The following is an 11,564-nucleotide window of genomic DNA, read 5'->3' as shown; positions in this document are numbered from 1 at the left end:
CTAGTCTGGCAGCTAGTGAGGAATTTCTGCTGGGATCTCTCTAGCTGGGGGGAGGGGAAGGCAGAGTGGGGTGACTGGCTGCAGCTCGCAGAAGGATGTTGTGTGACTGATTTACACCCAGCTACACTTCATCCAGGGTTTCTTTCAACAGTATACCACCCCACTTGGTGATGCATGCAACAGCCTCTCTTCTCCAAACTGCCCAGAATCCAGCAATTCCATATGCTGTCCTGCCAGCGTAGCCATGGGTTCTGCCCCTCCCAAATTCAGCAGTCCTACGGGAGACCTCCCCAGACCTCTCACTGTCTCCCTTTACCTGGTAGGAGTTCCTTGCAGCAGAGGTAGGCAAATCCTCTGGGCTCCTGTGACTGGGGAACCAGTCCCCTTAGGAGATGGGCTGGATTGTGAGGCAAAGAACAGGTCTTTGATTCTTGATGTCGGTACATTTCCAGTGGGTGGGGTTGGAGCAGATCTCCCTGCCTGGGGGGTGGCAGAACAGGACTCCTCACTCCCTATCAGTGCCAACCTCTGGGATGGGCGGGGGAAGGCGTCACACAGAATTAGAAGCAAAATAAGCTGCTTGGTTCCTTTTCAGTGCAGCTGCAGCTTGGTTTAATTTCCTCTCCTCCTGGTCTGCTGCTGGAGTGGTGATTCTGGGATAGGTCACACAGAATAGGGCACTCCTGGGGGAATCCAAGAAGGGATGACCCTTGGTCTAGCAGCCAGGTGCACCAAACAGAGGGCTGACACTTCCAAAGAGCAGAGAAGGCATTAATGTTTTTGAGTGGATTTCAACGTGGTCTTTTGTGGACTCCCCTTCCCCAACGGCACTAGTTCCTGCCCACCCTGCTCATGTCCCAGTGGACAGAGCTGGCCTAGGGATGTTAGGTTTGGGATATATCCCAAGGCATCATCTCCCTACCCGACTCATTTTCCTTTAGAAATGTGAGAGTTGGAGAGAGGTTGTAGTAGCCGTGTTGGTCCTAGGATATTAGAAAGAGAAGCTCTCTCACCAACAAGAGTTGGTCCAATAAAAGATATTCTCACACCCCCCTTGTTGCTCTAGAGTTGGAGCGAATCCATTCAATTCCTGCCCGCCTCCAACTGCAACAGTGGAACCCAGCCAGCAGGCTCCATTCACACCTAGCAAACAGGTCACCAGTTAGGTTTTCAAGGCCCTTTGCAAGGGAAAGATATAACAAAGAGCCCAGGTTCTCCTCCACCGGTGTCCCCTCCAGCACCTTGGTGCCCAGGGAATGTTGGAATAGCCGCTTGGTGAACAGCTTTGTGTCCGTTTGAGCAGAGAGAAATTTCTGCTATGGAAACATGCACAGACGGGCATCCCCGTAGCATGGCCACTGTCCTGAGCAGGGAGGGGAGGGGGGTTTACTGATGCAATCCCAGGAATTCTGGGGGAGCGTTTGTGGAGGTATCACTCTGAATTTCGGCCTACAGTTTTTGCCTCAATATTATGAGCAAGGCCCCTTTGCTCTTCCTCACCCTACAAGCATCACTAGCTGATACCTACTAGAGGTGAGAGGTAACTGGAAGTGATTTAGTACAAGTGGCAGCCATAGTTTGGTAATTCCCCTGCTGCTGCTAGTGCCGGATCACGTCAGGCACTGCAGCCAGAGCGGGGAGGAGGTTGCTGTGACAGCACAATTTACTTTTTCACGTGGTGAGAAACGTCAGGATGACTCTGCTGCTGACCAAGCCTCCTGGCGCAAGGCAGCAGCGCAGTTCCTTCAGCAAACTAGGAGGGGCAGGTGATGGCTAATGAGGAACCTAGTTCTTCAGTGCAGATCTTGGCTCATAGAAGTGTGGTTACATCTTCTCCTGTGGGACACTTATTAGGCTGAGTCTACACGTATGGTGGCAGGTAGAGGATATATACCGTGTGCCCCCCCCCCCAGCATGGGATAAATAGTCATGTAGAGGTGAGGCACTGCTTAGGTGAGTGAAGATGCTCCAGAACTTGGCGGTATATACCTTACGGGACTCTCTCCCCTGCCAAGCAGGGCCACTCATGGATACACTGCTATTTTTAGCAGTGTAGTGTCCCACTGCCTGCCCTCCGCCAGGGCCTTTCCCTGCTACATGTAGCTGCACCCTGCAGCGAGCATGGATGCAGCCTGCTTTTCAGTGTGGTGTGTAGCTACGTGCTCCCTACACACCACCGGTAGAGACAAGGCCTTATGCACAGCTTCAAGCCCACAAGGACATTATAGGCAGCGCCCCTCTGGTAAGAAGAGCCATGCTTCATGATAAAATAGCACTTGATTGTTCATTTGCCCCATGAGGCTGGGACACTTCCTCATTCACTAGAAACAGAGGAGAGACTCTCCATGCCCCCAGATTATTCTCTGCCCAGCTGCACTGCACTCTGCCTAGTGTATCAGCCCACAGGCCAGATTCTCAGGAGAACTCAGCACTCCTCTGGACACCAAAACAGGTGGCCAACATTTCAGAGGAGCCCAGCACAGCAGGTGCTGAAGGCTCTTGAAGAATCTAGCCCCAGTTGAGGATGCAGTGAAGCACTTGCGCCAACTATCCAGATCAGATTAAAAATCGGGGCCGTTTTTTTTTTTTTTAAATGGCACATGCAGAAGGCAGAAGTTTTAAAAAAAAAACAGCCTTCATCTTCCCTAGTGAGCCTAAACACTAGTTTGTATCCAGGGAGGTTGTGGAATCCCTCTCATTGGAGACTTTTAAGTACATGTTGGACAAACCCATCAGGATGGGTCTAGGTTTACTTGGGCCTACCTCAGTGCAAGGAGCTGGATTAGATGGCCTCTCAAGCTCCCTACCAGCCCCACCTGTCTATGATTCCATAATGTAGTAAGAGCAAATGGAAATGGTTCGTGGTCACTTTGCCATCCCCTACCCAGGGGTGAATCAGTTACTTACCTCATGTAATTAACCAGTTGTTCATGTAGTGTTGGTGTTTGTTAGATCGTATACATATAATACGTTCTATAGCCGGCTATGGAGGAGGGAGTCTCATCTACACTTATGCCTAGATTTGCAGAAGTGCACAGCAGCAATAGAGACTTTGCCTCACCCTTGAGGCCCGTTAGAGCCGCTGAAGGCTGTTGAAAGCCTGACTCATAGTGCGAGAGCAAGATTGGCTTCTGCCCTTGTGCAACAGCTCTGGCCTATGACCACACCTAGTGAATTAGACAGCAAACAAGCCTCCTATTTAACCGTCTAAATGTCTGAGCTTCTGCTGGGCTGGATATGTGCCCCACTTTCTCCCTGTAGTCACGCAGCCCCATGCATAACCATTCCAAGAGGGAAAACTGAAGCCAGAAATCCTCTGTAGCTTTTGAGTAGAAACAAACGTGCCAGTTAAGGAATCAGCCTGTATGTCAGAGGCTTACAGAAGACGGTCGCTGCTGAGAAATATTCCCTTTCATTTCATGAATTGCTTTAACAGGCAATATACTACAAAGCATTAAACATTTAAAAAGACAAGACTGTCTCACTTACCGAACATAACAGATCAGAGAAGCAGGAGACAGGCAGCCAATGCTTAGAAAATTCATATTAGCAAACATACCAATTCCTCCATAGTTCACCACTGGGCCTTGTCATCAGTTTGCCCTTAAATGGACTTTTCCTACTGGTGTACTTGGTATCAACTGTCCAATCCGTTTGATGCCAATCAGTTCCCTTTTAATTACCCTAATTAAGCAGACTTGCCGCTTATCAGATTGTTGATCAAGTGGATTCCGCTGTCTAGATGATCACATGCCTTCCCGCTACACCTCCCCCTTCCCCAAGAGCTAGAGCCTTTTTGCAATAAGGGTTTTGCCAGTTTCTACTTTTTGATTTATTTTCAAAAATCAAAGGCTCCTGGTGCATTTGTACTGACTTGGAGAGGACAGGCTGGCCACCCGGGGTAGAGCTGACCGTGCGGCTGCCAACCAGAAACCAAACTGCCTTCCTCACAACACCATTTTAAAAAGATTACTGTTTTTATGACCAAGCTGGTTTCTGATTACACTTTTTTCCCCAACCCAGAAATGAGCAACGGCTGGTCAGTAACAGGGGAATCTAAGAGTGGCTGGAACAGATTGAATGCTGGGCCATTGAGTACAGTACCCGCCCCAAAACCCATAGTACATTAGGCCAGGTGTGCAATGTGCATCAGAGGCAAAATGAGTCTGTGTGCCCCTTCTATGGGGGGGGGGGGGGAAGGGAGTCTCAAAATTCTTACAAACCTGGGTCAGAATTAGTAGCGCCATGTTATAACTGGTGAGGCAGAATCACAGGCTAAGTAACCTGCCCAGGGTCACAGAGTGAATTAGTGGCGGAGCCAGGTCTCCTACCACCCAGTCCCCCGCTCTAATCATTGGAGTACCCGTCTCTTCACATGTATAGCTCCATGTGTTATCAGTGCTGATAAAATTAACTAGCCACTTTCTAACTCTGCCCCATTGGTTGACACAGATGCTCTCTGGTGCAGCAGCCCTGGAACAAACGAGGTGGTCTGAATGCAGCACTACATGTGTAGCGTCCTAGCACAGTCCTAGGGGCTTGACAGACAGGGGGGTCAGTGAAGCACACACCTCCCTTTTTGTGTTGAAATGTTGGCCCTGGGTGGGGTGTGAGGCGGGTGGGGTGTGAAGGGAGTGCGGCAGGGGTGTGTGGGGAAAGCCTGAGGGAGCCCTCCCCCCCCCCCACGCCCCACCACACCTCAGAAAACCTCAAAGTCCAGCAGTCAGGGCAGTCCCGTGAGAGGTAAGAGAACACTGCTTAAATCCCATCTTCACAAAGAACAGGAGGCTTGACCCAAGTGCTCCCATAGGCTAGGTGACTACCCAAAACGCTGGACTATAGAGGGCTTCTTACACATTCTGGGGTCCAATTAAAATGTAATTATTTATTAAAATGAAACAGCTGCCATAAGCCATGAAAAACACCCCATATCAGCATACCCCTGCTGTTAGTGATTTGGGTACTCACATGAAAGTGTGCAGACCCCCTATTCACAGCCCGTCTCACCAAGCACAGGGGGAACTGACCCAGGGTCCCCGCCCATCTCCCACCTCTAACCAAGGAGGAGGCAGGGCCTAGGCTGAAGGGAATGGCAGCTAGTGTCCATGAACTACCCAGGGAGGAGAGGCCTTATAAACAAGCAGACCCCAGTGCTAGCTGTTATTTCCGCTACTATCGTTGCATATTATATTTCCGTGAGCCACTAAAATGTTACACTGGAAGCTTCCAGGAATCCCTGACTGCCTTTCCAGGGGGAGAATTTTGCTAGGGACAGAATCACAGCACCTGGGCCCAGCAAGAATAACCCCACCACCAAAGTAAAAGAACCCCTCTCTGTCCCTATTCCCCCCCACACACATACACACACCTCCAAGGAAGCCAGGGAGGCAGCCGGAGGCTTTAACCAGTCTCATAAATGCTACTTCCTTTCTCAGCCGTCTCCCACATTGGGCTGAACAGAACCCTGCCCCTGAAACAGCTAAAGAGAGGGCAAGCGCCCCGTGGCTGCTGGCGAGAGCCAGAGCCTTGACTGCATTATGGGTGCCACCGAGCAGCAGGGACGCAGCATAAGGAGAAAAGGGGAAGCCACAATTCTTTGTACAAAAATGTGGTGGTTGCTTCACACAGTGCCTCAGCCCCGAGCTCTCTAGGTCATGGGAGAGAAGGCTCTGCCACATTTCCGGCAGAGGCCAGGCCTGCACTGGGGATTTCTTGACCTCGTGGAGTGGCGATAAGAGCCCAGCCCTTCCGCACTGTGGCCAAAGCAGGCTCAGTACAGCTAGCGGCTCTCATGAGGGTTACCCCAGTTTTAAGCAGCGGAGAACTGCACCAGTGCAAAGAGCAGCGTGGCCCCTTGGCACTAGGGCTTCACACTGGTGCAGTTGCAGTGATGGCGGTGACTGGAGCAGACCAGGCTCAGACTGGCACCCTGGAGAAGTGGGGATGAGCTCCTGAGACATGGAGCCTTTCAAATCCATCTCCATTTCACATCTGGGCAGTGGGCCAAGTCCAAATCTGCATCGCAGTAAGCACCTTCCCCACTGGGAGGAGGGGCTGAGGACTGGACAGGCCACAGAGCCTGGACTTCCAGCGTATCCCTAGAAGATGCCCCTCCTGGACACGGGTAAGGTAGGCTGGTGGGCAGAGTGTGTGTCAGCTTGGGGTGCCACTGCCCAGGCGCCCCCCAGCTCTGTAGATGGGTCTCAGAATCAGGTCCCCAGACTGCCACCCATCTCCTCGCACTAGCCTGAAATTCACATGGGGGAATCAAATCTCAAAACTTAAAGAAAAAGCAACAACTAACCAAACTGGCAGCCATTCAGTGAGTGCAGGGCTCCAAACATGAAGGCAGGTGCCTGCAGCCGGCCCTAGCACAAGTGCGGGTATCTCAGTGACTGCACAGGCTGGTGTCCATAGCGCAGCTTAGGCTGCGTGCTGCAAACACACACTGTTGGATCAGCAGGGAAAGGGGATCAGGGCGAAGAGGCAGGATCTTGGTTTTATTCACACAAAAAAGGCTGCATTGACTGGAAGGAGCCTGCACGGTGCTAAGGAAATGAGAATGAAAGGCCCTGTCCTGGCGTAGGGGTTGGTCCCGATCCCAGCCATCGGTGTAGATGTGTTTGATTTAATTACAATGCTACTGGAATGCCTCAACGTGTCAGTGGAGTTTCCCCGCCGGGTGGTTCTACTTCCCCTGCTAGATGTAGTGGTGTGGCTGAGAAGGGAGTGCAGAGCACAGTGCACCAGCTATGCACCCAGCAGGCATCAGGAAAGGTCTGTACAAGTCCTCCCGTGGGAAACACGATCCTTGTCACAGAGTAAATCCAGAGGCAGCAGAGCTGGCCAGCTAAACCATCACAGGGTGAACGGGAGGCAAAACGTTGTGCAAGCTGGTGTGCGTGAAACCTAAACAGGGAATCAACCTGGACTGCCCAGCGAGGCAAGACAATGGAGCCTGGTGGTGGGTAACACAAACATCTAATCTTAAAGGACACCAGGACAGAAGGGAAGTCCAGGCAGTAGGGTGAGTAGGACACACCTCCAGGAGCAACCCTCTCTGAGTTTGCTGCTTTCATTATCTTGTCAGAAGGTAATAGGATCCTAGGGTTTATTGTACAGTATCGTAGATTAGCTCACAGCCCTCCTGGCCCAGGGTAATCTTGTTACAGGATTACACAGCCATGTGCGAGTCCCGCACCATGAGCACCATTGGCTGATGGATACACGAGGAGCGAGTCTAGAGGGGGGAAATGGCAGAGGGGAGCTTTCTCTGCCACATTTTGGCAGACCTGCAGTATTCACAACCGTCTGATGCATCAGGAGCGTCCAGGGTCTCAGGCATAGAGCACGCTGCTGCCAATGGACTGCTCTGCCTTTTCTGCCCTGCACGGACCACGAGTCAGTCACGGCTTCCATGATTTTACGTGACCTCCGCAACTTCAGCTCCAGGTGGCCGGGCTTGGCCTGCTGTGATTTATTATTACCCGCATCCTGTCCCTGACTTCTACTAAAAATACTCCTCACAAAATCTTAGCCTTCATGATGATCACTCCCTGGCCACCAGGGGGCAGTAGGGGAGCAAACAGGGAGCACGGTATCCATGACACCTTGGCCCATTACTATAAGGGGATTTTCACAACAAAGCAGAGCCCAGGACACACCTTCCATCGTAGGTAGGGTTGCCAATTCTGGTTGGATGTATTCCTGGAGGTTTCATCACATGACAATTTTTAAATTAAATATTAATCTTTAATTCCTGGACACTCCAGGCCAACCCTGAAGGGTTGGCAACCCTAAATTTGTAGGCCTTAGGTCACCCCTTCAGGTTCATGCAAGAGGCACAGGCACCAACCCTTTGCTACAGTACAAATCCAGGGGATGGCTCAGGGTATAAAGATCAGAGCTGAAATACCTAGAATCGCTAAAAATGTAAATGGCATCAGGACTCATCCAGCCTCTGCCTTCCCTGGCATGACTGTAAGTTGCTGGGCTGATGAAGCACTTGCATGGGGACCGTAAGGATCATCCAAACCAGGGTTAAGCACAAGGTTCATATGTTCGGAGCAGCACCTGATCCCAACTGCTGCAAACAGATCAACTTTGCAGTTGACCCCTCTTTCTAAAGTCTACCTTGGGAAAATTCACATGCAGCTGTGATCAGGCTAGTGTGAATCTTGTTATCTGGCAGGACAAACCCACGAGATGCATGAGTTAATGGAGCAAGATAAGTAGCACAGATCTGCTGCCAGCACAGCCTACACCTTGCGTACCTTACTTTAACATACATGTGACTTGCTGTCTTCATTCAGCAGTCTTGTTGGGGTCCTACAGGGAGCAGCAGCTGGAGGTGAGCTGCAAACCAATCATGCCTTCAACTGCATTCTATTGCGACACGGCCAGCAGGATGGCCTGCACTCTCCCACTGAAGCAGTAATGCAGATGGGAGGAGATGCTAGAATAAGCAGCAAGAGCCTCTGGCACGGAGCACATCAAGCATGTTGTGTTTATTTTAAAGGAAAACCAGCTCCATCCAAATGTGTCGGGGGAGGGAAGATTCCCCAATGAAGCTCCAGCTTCTTCCCAAAGCTTCAGTACACACCCGTGTCCCATTACCAGCTGGGAGCGCTATAAATCAGTGAGGGATGTGATTATCTGCAGGCTGTGCATCCAGGACGAAGCAGCTCCTAGTGGTAAGGCCCAGCTCCAACCTGCATTCATTAACATTTAGAGGACATAAAGAAACCAAATTTTGTAGGAGCAGCGCTAGTCAGCTCCTCTCCTTTTTCCTGTGGAGCAGCAAAAGGAATTGAGATTCAGTTTGCCGGTAGGTCCAGCTGCTTTGTACACAATATTTGTACACAATAACCCAGCTCTGCCGCTAGTAGACTCCAGGGACTTCACATTACCCTGCCCAAGGAGCTTGTCTATTATATGATAGAGCAGAGTTTAATTTTTGCATGCCTTCTGGAAGCCCATTCCCAGCAGGGCAGAGGGATTCACTAAGGCTTTGCAGTCCTCGAGATATTCATTGGCAAGGAAGGAGTTCTTGGCTCGCAGGCTGTGATGGATTCAATACGGCTGAATGTCGCTGGCTGGAGACATGCTGTTGAGAAGGGCACCAGCTAGAGCTAATAGTCTGATGGGCCTTGGTAGTACAATGCCTGGTAGAACTCGCTGCCTTGATAAAATTTGAAAATTTAAGCTGATGGATTGGGGAGGAAAAATGAGGTTACCTAAAGAGAGAGCTATCGTGGCCAGAGGCCAGGTAATCAAGTAGCATAAAGTATCCTAGCTCGGTGTCCCCGTCAGGCTCCCTTCTTTTGACCCTTGGACCATACTCCTGTCCCTGTTATTACATTAGTTGTCCCCCGTAATCACTTGGGTTTCAGGCCCTGTAGATCCTCCCCTTAGGCTGGGGGGGGATCCTTTAGCAGTGAGCAGGCTTACGCCCACCCACTTCCTGGACCCCAATATGTAAAGCATCCTAGCTCCATTGAAGTCAATAATAGGTATGCCAATGAGTGCCAGCTGAAATCTGGCCCTAGCTCTGTAAGAGGTGCTCAGAGATTACAGGTTGGAGCTCATGCTGGTTTCAGGACGTGCACTGGCACAGAAAGCGACACACTACTGCACACACAAGAAGCCGATCTTTTCATTCATACACATGATACAACCATTTTTTGGTGAGGTCTGTGTGTTTAATCAGACAAACTGCAAAATATTTACACCAATATCAGAGTTTCAAAGAACCCCCGCCTCCCATTCCACAAATCTGGGGACTTTAGGTTTTTCCAAAAAGTTTTATTATTAAAAAAAAAAAGGGGGGGGGGTGGACTAGCTAGTTAGACACTCAAAAGGCAGTGGGGTGGGGAGCAGGGAAGAGAGACAGATCACCATGTTCTCTGCATAGTCAGCAGCTGGAGATTTTACAAAACACTTAACAAGTTACAATAGCAGAAGAATACCTTGTACGGGGTTATTTATTTCCCTGAATCAATGCCAAAGAGCATCAGACTCACTAGGTAAAGAGATTCCTCTTTAGTTTATTGGCTTAAAAAATAAAATTGGCAAAACACACAGTCTCTCCGTCCTGCTGCCTGCAGGGTATTAGTCAGTTCCAATGCCAGTATCCAGCCCTAAGACATAAACAGACCCTATGTCCTCTCCTGGCCCCACACAGGAGGGTCACCCTGCTCTACCACACTCTAGATCATGCACAATGGAGAGGGGTTTACTCTGAACCTGGGACAAAAAAGAATTCAAAGAATCCTGCTCTGTTCTTCTTCAAAAGCTTGCCAAAGACAGGGGAAGAGCATCTCGTATTCACTTAAATTATTAATAGTCATTATTGCTACACCAGCTGTAGTAAAATCAGACAGAGCTGGAAACAATCCGTGTTTAAGTCATTCTATTCCCCCATCTTTCTTTGAAAAACGTACATATTAAAAAAAGAAAAAAAGTCTTTTCAGTATCTACATCTGCCGTTACCTCCTCCCCCCCAGCTCCCGTCAGCCTGCTGTTCTTCAGCGTATTCCAATTTTTGTTTCTGAAGCAACAATTTCTCCTTGGTGGTAGGTGTTTAAAGATATATTATATAAATTATACAAGCATCATTGGCACAACACACACTTAATGCCCCTCCCCCCCACACATACTTTCTCTGCATGTTAGAAACCTTACAAAAAAAGGGGGTGGGAATCTGATCTCGCTAGGAATTAGGATTTCTCCACAACTGCTCAACATATGTAAAAAGACACAGAACATGAAAAAGGGACCCAGAGTCCCTGCTCATGAATGCAGAAATCTAGACACAGCAACTTTTATGCTGTGCAGAAGGACCTTTTAGTTTAAGTCCAAAATTCATTTAAAAGAATACAGAAAATTAACATTCTAACCAAGAAAGATAGGAACTTTTCTTGGAGATGAGTGGAAACTCAGCCTTTTCAAGAGAGAGAACAAACCAGTTTTAATAAATAAGAGTGAGATGCAGGGCTAGGTATGTGTTTTCATCAGTCCCATTTTCCCTGAGCTCCTGGTGGGGGAAAAAAAACAAAACAAAACAAAAGCCTAAAAGGAAGATTCTCATTTGGGTCCCAGCATCTCTGGGAGAAAATGAACTAACCCTCCCACCATGCCCAGGTTTGGAAGAGAATGCCAGTGAAGCTAGATTTCTAGCCACATTTGAGGGGATAGGTTGGGAAGACACAATTACCTCATCCCTCTGCACCTGCTTCTCCCCTGCTGGACAGGGAGGGTTTTATTCTGAGAGGCCAAGGCTGGTGCCATGTCAGTTAATGGGAGTTGTGACCTGGATTTCAGTGGGGCCCGTACGTGGCTGCAAGAGCTCAGGAGAAGGCGGCTTTAAAAAGAGTCTACAAAGCCAGGATGGAGTCACACTCCGCCTAATTTTTTGACCTGAATGATGTTTAATCACAAAGGCATATCAGCAATACAGACAAGATACGTGAGTTAAAGCTGATCTATAAACAGCAGCACTGTTAGAATATCTCCCAAGGTTGCTTGCATTGTACTATGACCAGGCAGGGGAAGAGGGGACTGAA

Source organism: Chrysemys picta, chromosome 13 (genome assembly GCF_011386835.1).
Source record: "Chrysemys picta bellii isolate R12L10 chromosome 13, ASM1138683v2, whole genome shotgun sequence".
Classification (NCBI taxonomy): domain Eukaryota; kingdom Metazoa; phylum Chordata; order Testudines; family Emydidae; genus Chrysemys; species Chrysemys picta.
Note: the sequence above shows the minus strand (reverse complement) of the source record.